The 20729-nt window shown below is 45.0% G+C and overlaps 1 protein-coding gene across 1 annotated transcript in view; it reads right to left on the bottom strand.

Annotated features, from left to right (window-relative positions):
- Nucleotides 1-19126: 19126 nt before the first annotated feature.
- The window catches only part of ST8SIA6 (ST8 alpha-N-acetyl-neuraminide alpha-2,8-sialyltransferase 6), a 46418-nt gene continuing 44815 nt past the window's right edge, over nucleotides 19127-20729 (bottom strand). The window contains exon 9 of the mRNA XM_066628752.1: nucleotides 19127-20438. The gene's annotated coding sequence lies outside the window, so the exon portion shown is untranslated. The remainder of the gene's footprint in view (nucleotides 20439-20729) is intronic.

Genomic DNA, 20729 nt, shown 5'->3' with positions numbered 1-20729 from the left:
TCTAAAGCTGTATATTTTTCTGTTTCTTAGGTTGTATCTAAATAGTAGAATATTTAAAATAGTCTAAATTTAGACTATTCAGAATCTAAATTCATGGTGTTAGTTTTAAGGCCCTCCATGATCGGGGTCCAGACCATCTGAAAGACCGTGTCCTGCCATACATTCCAGCCCACCCTCTGAGGTTGACTGATGGGGCTCTTCTACAAGAGCCAAATTTGTCCCAAGTGAGAGGGGTGGCATCTTGGGGGCAAGGCTTCTCTGTAGTGGCACCACAACTATGGAATTCCCTCCTAGGGGAATTGAGAACTACTTCTCTCAAGGCTTTTCAGCGAAGGTTCAAAAGGTACCTGTTTGGCCTGGCATTTTGGTTGCTGAGTGGGTATTTGCCCTCTGTCTCTACAATACTACTGTAACTTGACTGCCTCCCTAGACTGACTTTAATTGCTCAAGTCACCTGCTTGTTAGCTGCCCTGTCTATAAGAACATAAGAAGAACTCTCTGATGGCCCATCGAGTCCAGTTTCCTGTATCTCTCAGTGGCCTACCAGATGCTTTAGGGAGCACACAAGACAAGAGACCAGCATCCTGGTGCCACTTCCTTGCACTTGGCCTTTTGAAGTATGATTCTTCAGCACCCACCTGGAATGCAAAAGGGTTCTAAAATGTCTAGAAAAGGAGAAATGAGAGCAATATAATGTGGGTTGTTGCTTGATGAAAGGACATCCTAGTTGAATTATTTAAACTTGAATATGAGTAAGACTTAATAGACATGTAACAAAAAGACCACTTTGTGTGATGCATGCATATTTTCTACCACACTTGTTTTGTGTGTGTGTTGGACAACAATGCCTTCTAAAGACATGTTTATATGCTGTTTGAGCATATGAGGGAGAGGATCTGGTATGTTATCAAATGGGAGCACTTCCTTAGTTGATTAAAAAAAGTTTCTGATGGGTTGTCAATTGCTGCATCTGCATCCTTAATTGCAATCCTAATAGTCATGATTATTTTGGTACTTGGATACTTACCTATGTGACCTACAGTTTGAGAGGGCATCTAAGGTTAGCATATTTCCATCCATCCATCCATCCATAGATTATGTGCAACTTCAAATGTGACACGTGAACAGATAAAAAATAATCATATATGCTACCATAGCTGCTGGTGGGTCCTAATTTAACAGGGAAAAAAAACTATAAATTAGCTAGCCCAGCATGTGTGCGACAGTCTCCATGGTTGATTTGGCTTCTGTTAATTTGTTCCTGCAGCTGAGCTCTTGTTTTTCTTACAGCGGCTTTGTCTGTGAAACACAGGTTGTTCCCCAGCGGCAGTGGTGCCTGGATGACTGGAGATGAAAGTCATGCCCTCCCTGCAGACTTTGGTACTGTGGCACCATGCAGTCAATTCCTAGTTTTTCTCCTGGAAGTTAAACCTACAGTGGTGTCATCAGATAATTACTTGCCTCAAGCCCTGAAGCTGTTCAAAAATCACATACTGTAGCTGCTAACTGCCCTGAAAGGAGCCGAGCTCTTGCAGTTTGTAAGCATGTGTAAATATAAGGCAGTAGTTCCCAAACTCTCTGGGAGTTTGGGAGGCACTATAAGTCTTTGCAGGGGAGGAAGGAATGCAGTGATGCCATCCTCAAATGTAAGCATGTAGTTATCTGATCTTTCCGGCACCCTTTGGTGACCCACCCAAAATGAGGTTGCAATTCACCAGTGAATCCCAACCCACAGTTTGGGAACCACTTGTCTAGCAGAATGACACACAGTGGGCCCTTGGTATCAGTGGGTGATCCATTCTAGAACCCCACACAGATATTGAATTCTGTAAATAATTAAATCCAAGGGGCCCCTCAGAGGACCTTCCGGATGCAACTGGAAGTGGCTTTGGATATAACTGGAAGCCACTTCAGGGGAGTCCTCTCAGGCCTTCCAGCTACAGGCTCGGCATCTGCAGATGCCAGTCTGACAGATAAGGAGGGCCTACTCTGTTGGTGTTTTGGTATACTCTCTTTCTACCTCTTAAGAAGCCCTCATGTTCTATACACAAAATATTAAAACATTTTAATTATTACAAGATATTATTACAATATTTGAACAGTGCAAGAACAATATTAATTCCTGTTTGTCTTGCTGTTGCAAACAGCTAACTGCACAGATTTTACTTTTTGAGCAAACAGTGTGCCTTTAAAAGTGTAATAGTTGGCAGAAATTTAACAGCTACATTTTGATACAGAGATGGTGCTAAGGGGAACTAGCAAGAAAGAGAAGGCAATTGCTATGTGGAATGAGCCGCGCAAGTAAATAAGCATGGGAATTTGTATTTAAGTTCATATATATAGATAGCATTGCTGGTTTTTGGATACCCTATGTAAGGTAGACAAGTTGACCAGATCCAATGGAGGACAGAATGCCTATACCTTTAACCATTGGACAGAAGAGGGAATTTTGGCATGTGTAGCTTTTTAAACCTTTCCCTGCTGAGCTGGAAATTCCCTCTTCTATTCAATGGTTAAAGGTATAGGCACTCTGTCCTCTTGTAGCTGGTCACTCTGAAGGTAGAGAATATGGCTCCTGTCTTAACATTGTGGTCATTAGCTCTACAGCATGTGTCTTCTTCCAGCATGTAGCTGTAGTTTGCTGACAGCTGAGAGTTACAAGAGTGAGGTTTTTGGGGAGACCTCTGTGAGTTCCATAGAAGTCCAACCCTAGTTGCACAGCTCAAATTTTTTTCAGCGTGTAATTAGCTGAATGTGCCACAAGGTGTCGCTATTCCTACAATTACAGTAGGGTGGAACAGCCCTTTACAAGGCCAAAGTAAATTACTCTGAATCAACTTCTTATGTTTTCCTAGACAGAACTAAGTTTGCAAGCACATTGCAGACATTTGCTGTTCGTTTAGTGCAAACACGCTTAGATTTTTGATCCGAGAAAGTATTGACTACACAAGGTTGAGATTCCGTATATGGAGAAGTGGCCTGTTTTAGAAGAGCAAGCATAAATCAGGAAGTAGATGACCTGAGATGTAGTCATCTGGTGATGGAAAGTGATAACTGTGCTTGCAGGAGTGGATGCAATAGCTGGGTGTAATGTACTTATATTCCTGACAGAGGGGCAATCAATAGGGGGACCACTTGCTGACTGCTGATTGCCAGCATCCATGCAGAGAATGTGGCACCTTAGCCTAAACCAGCAATGCACTTCTTTGGCCCTAGGGTTGGCCTATCCATGAGACCAACTGAAGCAGTCACTCAAGCATGGGGGGAAGGGCATCAACCTCCCTCTATCCACTTGCCTTCACATCTTTTTTCTTCTCCCACTCCTGATTTTGGAAAAGAGATAGCAGGACAGAAGAAACAGAAGTGAGTGCGCCACCTCTTCTTTTTCCAATACAAGGAGTGCAAGGGAGGAGCATACCACCAGGCAGTGATGTCGCTAAGGCATCTGACACCTTGGAGTACAAAAGTTTTTAATACTTCTCTTTTAACAACCCCCAGTCTGAACAAAATCAAATTTAACACCCCGCTGGTCATTTCTGGAACTTGTCAGGGAGTGGTCTGAGGCATGGGGAGGCAATATATGGCCTCCTTGCACCTCAGAAGGCCGCCTGGAGGTCTTAGAAAGGCACTCCTAGGTTTTGCAAAAACCAGAAGTACCATTTGGGCACCCCAATGCTAAAGGTGCCATCATCGCTGCCAGGTCAAGTGGCACCAAAGCAGCTAAGTCATGCAGGCCCACAGCAGTCACCAGAGGTCTTCTCAGGAGGAGGAGACTTTCACCCCTTCCTGCAGGGAAAGCCCTTAAGACCCCACAATGAGGTTCCTCAAGCCTGTGCTGGCTATTTTACTAGCACAGACTTGAGAGACTCCATATTGGACCTTCTAGCTCAACACAGAGTCTAGGATCCAGCAGAGCTCCACTGGTCTTGTCCCCCTCCCACCCTGGTTCCTCCCCCCCACCTGCCCTTTACCTCCCCCTGCCCCAGAACATTTGGACCATGGTGGCATCAGGGGTTGGCCATTTTGGGCACAGGCTGAGATTCTGCACCCATCAGAGGGCCTGCCTAGCTGAACTGACCTCTGAAACCTTAGCAGTAGTGGTGGCACCCCGTGTGCCATCAGGGGGCAGCCAGCATCCCTGGCCACCTGACATTGGCTTAGAAGACTTTGCAATCTCACCTCATACTTTCTTTGCCTCCAAGTACCTCTTTAGTAGCTCAACCGCAGTGTTTGAAGCTTCCTCCTTTCTGCTTATTTGGGGAATGCGGTCATCTTTCTTCACCCCACTGCTACCCTGGTGCCTTGCACACTTTTCAGCTGGCTTTGAAAATGCTATCTGTGATCACCTGTGAAATTCTTTCTGCTCCATTCCAACAGTGAATCACCACTAGCAGTGGCAGTTTAATCATCACTTTTGGTTACACTTCAGTTCCCACCACAGGTCTGTCTTGTTCAGTTCTGCGGACGGACGGCAGCTCAGCTGAAATCGGGCAGAATGACAGATTGGCGTTCTCATAGCTTCAGTCGGAGAACTCGTTGATCCCTAGCAGCTCTTAACTCTTTCAGAAAAAATAACTGGAGATCATTATTCCTTTTACCAGCGGAGCCCAGAAGTCTGCTATGGTATCATTTGCAAGTGCTGTTAGACATTACTCAATTTGGCTACTGATGGGAAGGGATGGAGTGGTAATGAAGACGGCTAATGTGCAATGTGTTGCCTGCTCTGTTTGAATTGGCCATCTTTATGTTTTTTTAACATAGGGACCCCATCCCTGGTTGCTTTGGGGTAGGCACAGGTTACACAACTGCACAAGCTGTGATGAGTCTGCAAGCACTCAGTTTAAGAAGTTCCAGAAAATTTATTACTGTATAATCAAAGCAAGGCCTCTCCTTACTCCTGCTTGGACATCACTAGTAACAGGGGAAAGAGGAGGGAGAGTGAAACCAATTTAAAACTGCTGTTTTACCTCTGAGGTGTTATTCCAGAATAGCTATACAATTCAGAAGAGAACATTTCTGAATGCACAATTGTCCACAACAGATATTCCCCATGATATAACACCAGCCAGCCAGCCAACCAACAGCCCAATCCTAGCCACACTTTCCTGGGAGTAAGCCCCACTGAATCTAATGGGATTTACTTCTGAGTAGACATGCATAGGATTGGGCTGCAAGACACTTATGTATGATCTTACAGTGCAGACAATCACACAGCCTTTCCAGCCTCCAAAAGGCAACAAAACTATGTATTGACTAACAGCCTGAGCCTTGCCCCACCATTTCCCAACATGCAGCCGCACTGATGGAGTGTGTGCTGTATGGTGGAGGAGGTAAGTAAACATCTTTTTTGTTTACCTCCCAGTAGACTGTCTGATGGCTATGGGTTTCCTTGGACCCATGCCTATTTTGTTGGTGTAAGTTCGAGAAGAGGAAAGGGTTTGGGAAGTTTGAAAAATCGGGGATAGGATCTGGTGTGCACCTTTGATGCCAAGATCCACCCCCTCCAGCTGGGTTTCTGCTCCCTGCCCCACCACAAACCACCCACAAACAGCTCCCTTTGCCACTTTACCTGGGCCAGCAGAGCGTCCAGGTCAGTCTGGTGCATGGAGCAACTGGTCATATCCACCAGTGGTTCCATCATGAGTGACAGTGGCATGGTGTTTGTGCTGTTACAAAGCCATTTATGGCAGATCAATACATTTGTTCTAGAAGCCACCCCACTCCCTGCAGGTACCAGGGTCCAAATTTAAATCCCTTTGAAAACAAAAAAAAAGCACAAAACCAGGGTTGTTACCTTTTCCCCGCCAAACTGCAGCGTTTCCAAACTTGTAGAGCTGTTTTTAGCCCTGAAAGATCCACTTCCGGGACACACAGAAGTTCCTTTCTTCTCCCAGGTTCACCCCAGAATGCATCACAATTATGATAATCCATTAATTTCACAAATCAAAATGAGTGGAACCTAATAACTGAGACTTCATAATTGCTTAGTCCACCTAGTTATTCCATTTTCTGTTTGTTGAAAGTGACACATCTCACAATCTCTATAAAGACACAGTTTGTTTTCTTTATCATTAGCATTTCATCTCTTATCAAGCAATTCTTTTTCCAAACCATACATTTCGGAATTTTGTTTCAAAATTTCCAGAACCATATGTTTGGACTTAATAACATTAACTTTAATGTCATGCATTAATCATCCATTTGTAGAAAATGGTTTGATAATAGTGGTGCAAATGTATAGAAAAATGTAATTTGTTTAAACAGCATTATGGGTGTGGTGCCTAAAACAAGACTGTAACTGCCTTATCCCTATTTATGGTGGTGCTTAATCATTCCATGCACCTTCATCGATTATAGAGAAGACCTTCCTTCGTTCTTTGCCTGGTTTTCCAAATTCCAAGCACGGATATTTTTGTATTTTCCAGTCCGCCCACAGCTGTGCTTCCAACCACGCTGATTCTAGGCTTGCATCAAGAAAGGGGATTAGCAAATAAGTTGTGGAAAGGGTTACTGTCATTCTTACTGCCAAAGCCGAGAAACCAAGTGAAGTCAATTAAATGTATTTTTTCCTCCCTCGGCACAGGAGAAATGACAAAACTGACAAATGAATGTGGGTGGTGTGGTGAGCACCCAACAATGCATTATTGGATCTATGGAGCTGAATGGGAGACTACTGACAGCCCCATGGATCTTTTCCATGCCTGCATCCAGTGAACCATCCATCCCATCAAGCTCAGGAGACTTGCTTTGCTGCTAAGCTTTCCATTTGTAGCATAAGAACATAAGAACATAAGAACAGCCCCACTGGATCAGGCCATAGGCCCATCTAGTCCAGCTTCCTGTATCTCACAGCGGCCCACCAAATGCCCCAGGGAGCACACCAGATAACAAGATACCTCGTCCTGGTGCTCTCCCCTACATCTGGCATTCTGACTTAACCCATTCCTAAAATCAGGAGGTTGCGCATACACATCATGGCTTGTACCCCATAATGGATTTTTCCTCCAGAAACTCGTCCAATCCCCTTTTAAAGGCGTCTAGGCTAGACGCCAGCACCACATCCTGTGGCAAGGAGTTCCACAGACCGACCACGCGCTGAGTAAAGAAATATTTTCTTTTGTCTGTCCTAACCCGCCCAACACTCAATTTTAGTGGATGTCCCCTGGTTCTGGTATTATGTGAGAGTGTAAAGAGCATCTCCCTATCCACTCTGTCCATCCCCTGCATAATTTTGTATGTCTCAATCATGTCCCCCCTCAAGCGTCTCTTTTCTAGGCTGAAGAGGCCCAAACGCCGTAGCCTTTCCTCATAAGGAAGGTGCCCCAGCCCCGTAATCAGCTTAGTCGCTCTCTTTTGCACCTTTTCCATTTCCACTATGTCTTTTTTGAGATGCGGCGACCAGAACTGGACACAATACTCCAGGTGTGGCCTTACCATCGATTTGTACAACGGCATTATAATATTAGCCGTTTTGTTCTCAATACCCTTCCTAATGATCCCAAGCATAGAATTGGCCTTCTTCACTGCCGCCGCACATTGGGTCGACACTTTCATCGACCTGTCCACCACCACCCCAAGATCTCTCTCCTGATCTGTCACAGACAGCTCAGAACCCATCAGCCTATATCTAAAGTTTTGATTTTTTGCCCCAATGTGCATGACTTTACACTTACTGACATTGAAGCGCATCTGCCATTTTGCTGCCCATTCTGCCAGTCTGGAGAGATCCTTCTGGAGCTCCTCACAATCACTTCTGGTCTTTACCACTCGGAAAAGTTTGGTGTCGTCTGCAAACTTTGCCACTTCACTGCTCAACCCTGTCTCCAGGTCATTTATGAAGAGGTTGAAAAGCACCGGTCCCAGGACAGATCCTTGGGGCACACCGCTTTTCACCTCTCTCCATTGTGAAAATTGCCCATTGACACCCACTCTCTGCTTCCTGGCCTCCAACCAGTTCTCAATCCATGAGAGGACCTGTCCTCTAATTCCCTGACTGTGGAGTTTTTTCAGTAGCCTTTGGTGAGGGACCGTGTCAAATGCCTTCTGAAAGTCCAGATATATAATGTCCACGGGTTCTCCCGCATCCACATGCCTGTTGACCTTTTCAAAGAATTCTATAAGGTTCGTGAGGCAAGACTTACCCTTACAGAAGCCATGCTGACTCTCCCTCAGCAAGGCCTGTTCGTCTATGTGTTTTGAGATCCTATCTTTGATGAGGCATTCCACCATCTTACCCGGTATGGATGTTAGGCTGACCGGCCTATAGTTTCCCGGGTCCCCCCTCTTTCCCTTTTTAAAAATAGGCGTGACATTTGCTATCCTCCAATCTTCTGGTACCGTGGCCGTTTTGAGGGACAAGTTGCATACCTTAGTCAAGAGATCTGCAACTTCATTCTTCAATTCCTTAATAACCCTTGGGTGTATGCCATCAGGGCCCGGTGACTTATTGATCTTTAATTTATCAATGAGGTCTGAAACATCTTCTCTTTTAACCTCTATCTGACTTAACTCCTCGGTCAGGAGGGGCCGTTTGGGCAGCGGTATCTGCCCGAGGTCTTCTGCCGTGAAGACAGATGCAAAGAACTCATTTAATTTCTCTGCCATCTCTAAGTCTCCTTTTATCTCCCCTTTCCCTCCCTCACCATCCAGAGGGCCAACCGCTGCTCTGGCGGGTTTCCTGCTTCTAACATATTTGAAGAAGCTTTTATTATTCCCCTTAATGTTGCTGGCCATGCGTTCCTCATAGTCTCGCTTGGCCTCCCCTATCACCTTCTTACATTTCTTTTGCCACAGTTTATGTTCCTTTTTATTCTCTTCATTAGGGCAAGACTTCCATTTACGGAAGGAAGCTTCCTTGCCCTTCACAGCCTCTCTAACTTGGCTGGTTAGCCATGCGGGCACTCTCCTGGTTTTAGTGGAACCCTTCTTTCTTTGCGGTATACACCTCTGCTGGGCCTCTATTACTGTTGTTTTAAGCAGCCTCCATGCACTCTGGAGAGACTGGACTCTTTTTACCCTCCCTTTCAACCTCCTTCTAACCAGCCTCCTCATTTGAGGGAAGTCCGCCCGTCGGAAGTCAAGGGTTTTTGTTAGAGATTTGCCTGGTATTCTTCCCCCAACGTGCACGTCAAAACGGATCGCAGCATGATCACTGTTCCCCAACGGCTCAGTAACGTTTACATCTCTAACCAGGTCCTGCGTACCGCACAAAATTAAATCCAGAGTCACCTGTCCTCTGGTGGGCTCCTTGACTAGCTGATCTAAGCCACAGTCATTTAGCACGTCAAGAAATCCGGTTTCCTTATCGTGACCAGAACACAAATTGACCCAGTCAATATGAGGATAATTGAAGTCCCCCATGATTACAACCCTGTCCTTCCTTGTCACCTCCCTGATCTGTTTCCTTATTTCAAGGTCCCCATCAGATTTCTGGTCTGGAGGACGATAGCACACCCCCAGTATTACATCGCTGCACAAGCCTGGTAATTTAACCCACAGAGATTCTACGGTGGAGTCGGACCCACCTTCAATCTCTACTTTGCTGGATTCTATCCCTTCCTTAACATAAAGGGCCACCCCACCTCCAACACGCCCCTGCCTGTCCCTCCTGTAGAGTTTATAGCCCGGGATTGCGGTATCCCACTGATTCTCCGCATTCCACCAGGTTTCCGTTATGCCCACTATGTCAATGTTTTCCCTTGTCACCAGACATTCCAGTTCTCCCACCTTTGCTCGTAGACTTCGGGCATTCGCATAAAAGCATTTATACACGGAATGCCCCAGGATGGGCTGCTTATTCGCTCCTTTGTCCCTGCATCCTCTCATTGTGCCAAACCGTTTATCACATCCCATCACCCTACCTTTCCCAATTTCTTCTCCTACCCTGCCTTTGTCTTGTTGTTCTCTAACCTCCCCATCCTCATCCCATAGGGATGAGGAGTCCCGAACCGGATGCCCCTCGGCTCCTGTCGGCCTTCCCCCAGGGATCAGTTTAAAAGCTGCTCTGCCACCTTTTTAATGTTATGCGCCAGCAGTCTGGTTCCATTCTGGTTCAAATGGAGCCCGTCCGTCTTGTACAGGCCCCGCTTGTCCCAAAACGTTCCCCAGTGCCTAACGAATCTAAACCCCTCCTCCCTACACCACCGTCTCATCCACGCATTGAGACCCCTGATCTCCGCCTGCCTAGCTGGCCCTGCGCGTGGAACAGGTAGCACTTCAGAGAACGCTACCTTTGAGGTCCTGGCTTTCAGCTTCCTGCCTAAAAGCCTAAATTTGGCCTCCAGGACCTCCCAGCTACACTTGCCCACGTCGTTGGTGCCGACATGCACCACAGCCGCTACCTCTCCCCCAGCACTGTCTACTAGCCTGTCTAGACGAGAAGTGATGTCCGCAACCTTCGCACCAGGCAGGCAAGTCACCATGCGGTCCTCACATCCGTCGCAAACCCCCCTCTCTATGTTTCTAATAATCGAATCCCCCACTACAAGAAGCCCCCGACCCCCCTCCCACCGAGGAGTATCCCGAGTGCGCTCGGATACGGGCCCATCCCCTGGAGAAGGGATCCCCCCTAGGGGATTGTTTCCCTCCTCTCCAGGATGACGTCCTCCAGTCCCGAGACTTCCCACCCGGGCAGCCGAGGAGCTGCACGCCTGAGGTTGGGACGAAGCCTGATCGTCCCCGGAAGTCTCCCCACGGTCCTCCTCTGGCTGCCTGCGCTTCTCCAGGTCGGCCACCAAGGCTTCAAGGGAGCGGACGCGTTCCCTGAGAGCCTGGAGCTCCTTGCACCGAGGACACACCCATGACTTATGCCCAAGAGGCATATAATCATACATGTGGCACTCGATGCAGAACACTGGATAGCCCCCACCCTGCTGCTGGCTGTCTGACTGCATAGCTTTTTTGTTGTTGTTGTTGTTTTATTTAGGGGTCCTTTTAAAAACCGTACACTGGATAGCAGCCCTTTTCTCTAGGGAAGAGGAAGGGCAGCGTCTGGGGCCCTGGCCTCCTCGCCCTGCTGCTGAACTCGCCCAGATGCTAAACTCTTGTGCCTTACCTGGCACTTAGTTCCCAGAGGCACTTGGTGTCCCAGAGGCCACACGCGTCTGCAGAGAGCCTCACTCGATGGCCTGCCTAGCTTTATACTCCTGGCTGGCTCCTCCTCCCTCCTTCCTTCCTGATTGAAAGGGGGCTGGCCTTCCCAGGTGAGTTTACAAAAGCTCAGGAAGGCAAATGGCTGCTGATGGGCGTGACCTACTCTGCAGGCTCCTGAATGGACTGCTTGGATTAGCCTACTGGGGCTCTTAATGGGTTGGGAATTGGCCCTTCCTAGGTCCTTTCCCTCCTAGTTCTGTTCTCTTAGGCTGGACTGTTTTTGTAACCTCAAGCTAGTTTTTATTTGGGTTTGTTTAATTATTTATTGCTCTCTAGATCCTGTGTCCCAATTTACTGACCTGTTTAGGTTATGTTCTAACTTAGATTAGGTTTAACCTGGGTTAAGTATAGGTTTAATTTAAGCAAGTAGAAAACCTGCTTTTCACTTTATCCTCCTCCCTTTCTTCGATTAAGTGCTACCTTAGGTGCAGCTAACTTTCAATTTTGATTTAAATGCCTGACCCTTGGGCACTTACTCACGAGTAGGACTCTGCTCTTACTCACGAGTAGGACTCTGCTCCTGCTCAAAGTAGCCCTATGTACCTCCCTTAGGTGCTAACTTTCAATTTTGATTTAAGGTTGCTTTAAAGGTAAGGTTAAGGTTAGAAGACAGGGAGAAGTGACCTTGTATCAAGCCTTCCCATTGATCCATTTAGCTCAGTATTGTGAACCCTGAGTGGCATCAGAAACTCTCCAGGGTTTCAGGCATGGATCTTTATGGAGTTGCCGGAACTTGAACCTGGGTCTTCTGCATGCAAATCATGTGCTCTCTAGAACCACCCCTCTCTAGAAGCTATGTTTCCATGGCACCTTTTTGTTTTAGCTGAGATTGTTTTGCATTGATTAGACTTTCCATTTGCTTTTGCTTTGTAGTTTTGCAATGTATTTTATTGCATTTTGATTTTATTTTGTGAATCACCTTGGGAATTTTTTTTAAATGGAAAGCAGAGATTAAACATAATGTAAAGTGCTCTGAGCTTACTGAAAAAGGAAGAGCAAAATGTTAAGTAAAATCAATAAACAAGTCAGGGCATAATCCTAATCAACTTTCCAGCACTGACAAAGCTGTGCCAATGTGGCGTGCACTGCATCCTGAAGTGGGGAGGCAGTCAATGTAAGGGCATATTTGTTACCTTCCTTGGGTCTGCACTGTGGCTAAGTCAGTGCTGGAAAGTTGGTTAGGATTGCACCCTCAAACTCCAAATAATGTGTTTTTTACATGCAAGATGAGACCAGAACCCAGATCCAGAATATAGCAATTCCATGTGCAATTCTCTAATGTCCATGTAGTTTTTCACTTCATGCCTTTAGTTTGTTGCTGTGCAGCTTTCTGCCCAAAGATCTGTGCAAAGAAGCAGCTTCCAGAGGAAGGTCATCTCGCTGGATGGGGACTCTGTGTGCAGACTAGCTGTGAATGCACATGTGGATTTGCTTGCACATTGTATAACACATCTAGGAATGACATATCTGATGCATGTGGGACCAGAGTACCTGAAGGACCATTTTCTCCAATACAAAACTGGCTGTTCATTTAGATCAGGGGTCTCCAAACTATAGCCCGATGTGGCCCATCACAAGATTTTATCAGACCCTCAGCAACTTAGGGTGTAATCCTAACCCACTTTCTAGCACTGACATAAGGGCAATACAACTCCAAGGTAAGGGAACAAGCATTCCCTTACTATGAGAAGGCCTCCATCTCTGCTGCCCAACTGCAGGATGCAGCACACGTCCCATTGGCACCACTGTGCCAGTGCTAGAAAGTTGGTTAGGATTTGGGCCTTAAATGTTTTTCCCTAACCACACAGTCAGACAGTTAACACATGCAGTTCTGTCCACTGTACTCCTTTCCATACGGCCATAGTGCTGTCAGCCTGGTTAACCCTCATTTCACTCACCTGAGCCATATACTTGAAGACCCTTGAACCATAATTATTCAATGTTAACCTCCCCACCCGCCCCGCCAATAAAACAAATCAGGTTTCCACATGTTGACTTTTCAACACCACCATAGAACAAAGCAGTGAGGAACAGCATCATTTATGTGCATGCATAGACAATCATAACTAACGGTGTTTCACAATGGATTCGATGGAGAGAATTGCTACACATCGCTCGCCTCCTCCTATCTAAAAGTGATTTTTTTTTTTTCGACCCACAAAGCTGTGTAAAATATATGATGTGACCCTCCTGCTGAAAGGTTTGGAGACCCCTGAGGCCCTATTCTGGATGCTTCCAATTTCAGGGATTAGGAAGGTGGGGTGGGAGGAGGGTGGGACTGGTGGAGCTTGGGCCATGCGGTTCCAGAGCCGCGCAGAATCAAGTAGCCCCATTGCGGGGCTACTTCCCTTACCTGGGAAAAGGAGACAAAAGTCCCCTTCCCCTGAAGAGCCACGGTGGGCTGCCTGGTTGCGCTCAGGATTCCACGATAGCCATTTGGGCTACCTGCACTCCAAGCAGCTCAGAATTGGGCTGTCCACCCTATTGAACACAATGGGGCTTCCTTCTGAGTAGCCCTGCATAGGATTATGTTGTAATTGCCTTTTGATGCATCACTGTGTTCCCTTTTGACCTTCTTTTGCTGCTCAACTGCTATTTTCAATTAGCTGGTTAATTGAACTGATTATTTTTTATAATTTTCACTTAGATGATTAATTGTACTGATTATTTTTAATAATTATTTTTGTTTTACATTTAATCTTTTAAGCTGCCTTGAGCACAAATTGAGGACAAATATATTTTAAAAACAATATTTGTAAAATAATTTACAAATCTTTAAAAAAATTTAAAGATGCTTAAACTGTGCAGGGTTGCTTGAGCATTTGAATGGAAGACTGATTTCAGCTGTTTCATGTACTGTATCCTGTTCACTCTTCATGATGTAGTCTCACATCCAGCCGGCATTCGGAAATATAGGGCATGGTTGCATACCTGAAATCTGTTACTCCTGAGTATACCATCCTACTGTCTCTATCTGCTATTGTCTCTATTTTCTCACTCTGTGCACCAGTGGTGTAGCTAGAGGGGGTGCAGAGCACTAAGTTTTGGAGGCTCCTGAATGCCCTGTGAGCACCAGCACTGCGGCACACGTGCTGGCTATCATAAAATGGCCTTAAAGTACTTTTTGACTCCTGTAAAGTGGCACTGCGCTGTCCTGCGGTCACTGCATCCCACCCAACAGTTGCTGGGGCAGGTAAGTGCTCACTAGGCAGCAGAGGTGCAGGAGGAGGGCAGAACAAAGGCAGGGAAGAGGTAAAATGAAGCGAGGGAGGGGGTGGTTTAGGCCCAGGTGGCAGGTATGGTGGAGGAGGATTTCCCCATTTCCTAACACCTGTTGCAGACCCAGAAACCCAATGGGGCTAAATAGCTAGCAGAGATCTGAGTAGCTTCACTGAGCAGGCTCAAGCTCGACATGGGGTAAGGGAACAAATGTTCCTTTACCTCCAGCCTGCTCAATTCCAGCACTGGATACAGCATGGGTCCAGTGGCCCCACTGCACTAGCGTTGGATAGGACTGGGCTGTAAAAATAATTACTGGTGATGGGTGCTGCAATTGGAGGAACCAAGACCACGTCCTTTCTCAAATCCTCCCGCATAATCTGTGAAAAAGAAGGCTTCCCTTGTCTGCCACAAGGCTTCTCCTTGTCCTCTGAGCCTTTTGCTTCTGTTCCAAGCAACTGCTTTAATGCAGGTCTGACTCATCAATCGCATGAAATACAACACCTGCACTTCTGAATATTTGGCAATTATTTCATATTAACACAGTTAGTGGCAAATTCCTTGCAGTATTCTTATATTAGTAACAGTGCAATAGACCCTGAGTCAAACTGCACCTCATCAAATAAACATTTTTGATAATTGCAATTATTCCAAATAGTGTCTTTTGATGAAAAGAGTACTAGTATAATTTTGCTTTCCTAGCGACTGGCAGACTCCCATAGCTAGATGTTCCATGTACATGAGAAAGACGTTTCATTAGCTATGCGTGGAGTTGAAGTTGAGTGTCTTTTCCACTCTACTGAAGGCTGTTCCATAATAATGTAATGGGGTCATTAGTTCTCAACAAGAAGAACCAATTATGTCTTGATTCAGAATTTATCACTGAGGTCTGAGTTTCCACATTAGCTCGAAATGAAGGGACCGTTGCACAGTTCATGTGTATTGATGCACATGGAAAATTGCCTCTTCTATTGAAATTAATGGGGCTGACCTTGTGGGAGTGCTCTGAATGTGCATCGGTACATTCAAATCCACGGTAAACTCCTGAATCAGGATCATCAGGCATTTCACCCCTAATCCACTGTCCTGGTTGAAACAGACCTGGGCAAGTTCAGTTCTTTGTTTAGAAGATACAGCAGGATGCAGCACATGCCCCACTGGCACAGCTATGCCAGTGCTGGAGAGTTGGTTAGGATTGCATCCTCAGTGACTCAAGGTGTGATGGCTTCTGCTTAGACATCTTTGAAAGGAGAAGGAAATGATTACCAATGGCTCTGCCATAACAGCTCAATGGAATCTCCAGGTTCAGAGGCTCAATGCTGCATCTGTCAGGCTACTGCTGGAAATTGTTGACTTTTGGTCTGATTCAGCCGGTCTCATCTTCTGAAGTTTACCCCATGAATGCACTCCATTTGATTGATCTAATGTCACAGCCAGTCTCTTTTGGAAGTTGATTGCAATCAAGCACAGCATGGAAAGAAAGCTTATAATTTATTAACTTAGATGTAATTTGCCGTGCAGCGCAAGGGAGTGAGTGGCTGGTGCTCAAGCCAAAACACCACATCAAACTTCTTCTGGGTCCTCTGGATTGTGGGCCCAGGTTTCTGTATCACCCCAAACTATTTTAATACCAAACTGAGACTACTAATGCATAGAGAACATATTTTTTTAAAACCATCAAAGCAGATGCTCTTATCAATTTCCCCCCCACTATTACTGAGAGCAAGCATTAATTAATTAAGCCATGCAAATGAATATTTTCCCGCAGATTTTAATCAGCGACATCTCCTGTGAAAAGGGTATTCAGTGCTGATGGCATGGTAAACAATTGATTTGCATCTCAAGATTCAGGATGCGCTTAGGAGAATTTTCTCAAGAACGGTTTAACATCTCTGTGCTGTTTGAACAAGAGAAACATTTTTATGAAATCAGTTTTTTTAGATGGCCTCCTGCACAGAGTTGGTGTAAAGTTTGTTTTAGCTTCCTAATTCTTCAGTTAATTATATAAAGGCAGGATGATTAATGGACCAGTGGCTCAATTAGCATATCCAACAAATACGCATTCAGTATTGAAAACACTGTTCTTTCCAGTTCCATCTTACAAGTGCTCCCCTATGGGCAGGAATCAAAAATACTCACTGTTAATCAGGGCTGGCCTGTCTATGAGGCCAACTGATATCATTGCCTTGTGCAGCAGGGACACTACCATCTGCCTCCATCCTCCTGCTCATTTGTATCCCCCACTTCTCCTCCATCCACTCCCTGGATTTGAAAAGAAAGGATATATGGAGAAGAAGAGAGCACTGGGCTAGAGTGTCAGAAGAACAGGAGGACAAATGGAGGCAGCCTGTCCCTCCAGGTAGAGAGGTGGCATTGGGTAAGGCAAAGCGCCACACTGGGGGACAGCAACATTTGGCATTACAAGTGTTCAGGATCAGGGCAGACAACCTTTAGACAAGGGTTGATGATTCAAGAGGTATAGGGGGTGTTGGTATGTGAACTATCCAGTAGAAATAATGAATATCACAAGTTTTTTTATTTCCAAATAAAAATTGCAAAAATATTTCAGTTCACATCTAATTGGTGCAACATCCAACAGATACATCAGAACCATGAAAAGCAAAACAGCCTTTGACACAGAGGCACTTCAGTGCAAAGCATCAGTGACTTTGTCAGGCTGATGACCGACACTTGTCCTCCTAGTAAAGCAAAAACTGGAAACCAAAAAGTGGTACTGTACCCCTCCCAATACGTCACACCGAAAGAGAGGTTATTCCTACAGGATTATAGTCAGACACATATTTGAAAATGGACAACAATGAGCTTTTAAAGCATCAAATGCTGAGTGGCAATTCATTTAAGAGAGACTTTTTTCAGAAGTAACTGCTACTGAATTTTGTATTCAGTACAGGTTCTGTTCGGCTGTAGGAATTCAGGGGCTGTGATGAATTCATCACAGCCTCTGTAGGGCTGTCCCTTCCAAAAGGCTGATGAAGTGGGTCATCCCAAGGGCTAGCTAGGCAGGGGCTGCCTGTATCCATCCATTCCTCCTCATCCCACTTCCTGGATTCAAACCCACTCTGGCCTACTCCCCTCCTTTACACTTCCTCTTCTACTCCATTTCCTTTCCTAATGCAGGCAGTGGGAGGAGAAGGGGCTGATGCTTTGGGGCTGATGGAGAAGGGGAGGTAGTAGCTGATGCATTGCTGGGTAAAGAGGGCCATTTGCTGCTGGATTGAGGGTTCAGTGACATATGATGCATGCGTGTACATTCACACACACAAACCCCTTTCAGCAGACACTTATACCAAAAGGAAAGGCAAACCAAGCTGTGTGAAACTGCTCATTGTGGTATATAGGATGATTTTTAAAATAACACAACTATATGTAACTGCAACGTACCTGCCACTATGACAGGTGGGATTTGCGCAGAATAGCCTGGAAAAGGACCTCCTACCATGTTGTGCATATGTGTGTTTGCCCCTTCCCCCACCCCACAGAAACACACTTTGCATGTGGGATTTTTGTCAATGGGGTACAGACCGTCCAGTGTCAGCAGTGAAAAGCAGGTCTTTCCCTAGTGCCCAAATCCAAACCTTTCCCTACAGAGCAGGGGTGCCCAAACCTTGGCCCGGGGGCCACTTGCGGCCCTCAGGGACTCACAATTCGGCCCGTGGGGAGCTCCCAGTCTTCAATGAGCACCCGGCCCTCTGCAGACTTGCTGGAGCCTGCGCTGGCCCGACGCAATTGCTCTCAGTGTAAAGATGGCTGTTTGACCTCCCGCATGAGCTGTGGGACAAGGGTTCCTCCACTGCTTGCTGTTTCACATTTGTGATACAGCAGTGGCAGTGAAGGAAAGGCTGGCTTTGCTTTGTGCAAGAACTTTTATAGGCCTTGAGCTATTATTGCAAGACCTTCAATCACTCATACAAGTTCCATCTCTAATATATTCATTTATGGAAATTTATTCAAATTTGAAATGTAAATTAATTCGGCCCCCAACACAGTTTCAGAGAGATGATGTGGCCCTCCTGCCAAAAAGTTTGGACACCCCTGCTACAGAGCATTCCAGAATGCCACCACTGTGTCTGCCAAAGAAATTTCACCTCAAGATGAGACCAGAAGAAGGGCCTCTGAGGTTGAACTCAATGCTTTGGGATGTATAACAATCCACCTGTTCTTGCAATCCCAATCTGATAATCCCTCCAAATAAAATTAGTTTATTGAGTTCCTGGTTGGTTGCCATATATGGTTGGTACAATATTCCATTTGGTGGCTGAAGTCACATACTGTATTATTATTTATTAACAGTATTTATATACCGCTTTTCAACTAAAAGTTCACAAAGCGGTTTACAGAGAAAAATCAAATAACTACTGTAGATCAATACTGTATAACTAACCTCCACTTCTGAAATTCTTATATCCATACTGATGACAATATAAACAAGGGCCACCTCAGTCATTCTTTTTTAGAGAAAGTCAATCTGGAAAGTGATTTCCTTGGTTGCTGGGGAGGTGTTCCTTCCTAGATTAATAGAATTTTGCAAATGGTCTAAAACTGCCGCCCAAGGGCCTTAGCACCGTTTTTATTAGATAATGATACGTAACTTATTTTCCCTTGCCTCGCGTTAATAGGAAAAAATTTAATCAAGGCGTTTAAATAATTTAATTCTAATAGGTATTTTGATGAAATGAACATTAAGAATTTAAACTTAGAAGGCCAGATTTGAAGATCTATAAAATATGTATAAACTAGATATAGATATATCTTCTTAAACATGTCTCAGTTCACAGGAATACAAGATGGGGCCTGAGACCATGGGACCTTATGGTTTAAAGACCTTTGCAGTACATTTGTTGCTTAGACAATTGTAGTCACTCATGTACCTTAAGAAATTAATTTTTGCTTGTCTTGTGTGTAAAGAATGTGCGTAAATTCCTCAAGCAGAAAGGAAAGCAGGATCCTCCCCTAGTTTATGGTTTACCTTGCTGCTATCTCTCCTCCAAGGAAATTTTCTCCGCACTGGGCTCACTTTCAGTGTCAGAGCCCAAGTTGAGAAAAATTTGCCTTGGGAACAGATCACACCAAAGCTAAGCTTCAGAGTGGTGAGCGAAGGGGAGGGTAATGCCATCCTTACCCACACGCCTGCTTTGACCTTTGAATTAGGTTGTATAATCACAGAGTTTGAAGGGACCTACAAGATCATTTAGCTCAACCCCTTGCCACTGCAGGCAGTACTCAACTACAACATCCCTGTTTAGCCTCTGCTTAAAGATCTCCAACCCTTTGCTTTCTGCAATTGGAGCAGATCTAGCTTTAAAAGCCATTTCTGCTCAATGTTGCATATACGCAACACTAATAAAATGTGTACACCTGTGGGCTGGGAAAAAACGGGTTAAACGAACAGACCAAATACTGTCAAGTAATACTAGATACTAGAATTTATGGGCAGGTGGACCAGCTGCCTAATCAACCCACTTCTCTACTTTTAAATTAATCTTTGGACAACGTGTTTTAAAACAAAAAACTCATTATTTAGAACACAGTCTAGTTCACACAATAATAAACAGGGTGGTAAAACTGTACCGCTGGACTACTTTAGCCTGCTAGAGAAGGATCACATAGCTAAATATGTACAACCGTGTAGACTTGTTTCCAGGTTAGCAAAAAAGGGGGGGGCAGTCATATAATACCAAGTTACTAAGGTAGATAGCTGTTGATCCTCTTAGACGGCAGTAATAAAATAAGACGTACCTAGAAAATATAACAATTTTGGAAAGCTAGAACCTTACAAACATCGACTGCTCTCACCCTGAGATTGTGCTTTGTTAACTAGAGTGAATATTCTGGGTTTTGAAAATCTTGTTTATGTAAAAAGGCAGATTACAAGAATCTAGAATCACACACATCACTACGTTAAAACAAAAAGACTGCCATCCTTAAATGCAAAATACTTTTGAATTATAATAACACAGTTTAATCGCACAAGTTGACTTTTGATCAAATCCAACACTGAACTGGACAGGTGCACAACTTTTCTCTGCTTGGCAACCCTTGCTCTGAAACTGAAACAAGACAGTGTCGTTATTTATCTGCAAGCAAATCAGCCAATACACAAAATAACCCATGGCATTTGGGTTAAAGGGGGCGGGGGCAGCTTAAAAAGTGCAAATTAATAGATCAGTTGGCATCAGCTTACTGATGAAAGAAAAATTGGCCATGTCACTTCAGCTTTGTCTCAATTTAAAACCCATTATTGCTTCCTTGACATTCGGTAACTAATCAGATATAATTTAATGTCATTCATTTTGACCACTTTAATTGAAACGCCTTCTCTTTTTTTGCCCTCCGGGAAA

The sequence above is a fragment of the Tiliqua scincoides genome, chromosome 5 (genome assembly GCF_035046505.1).
Source record: "Tiliqua scincoides isolate rTilSci1 chromosome 5, rTilSci1.hap2, whole genome shotgun sequence".
NCBI classification, from domain to species: Eukaryota; Metazoa; Chordata; class Lepidosauria; order Squamata; family Scincidae; genus Tiliqua; species Tiliqua scincoides.
This window is presented reverse-complemented; position numbering and strand designations above follow the sequence as displayed.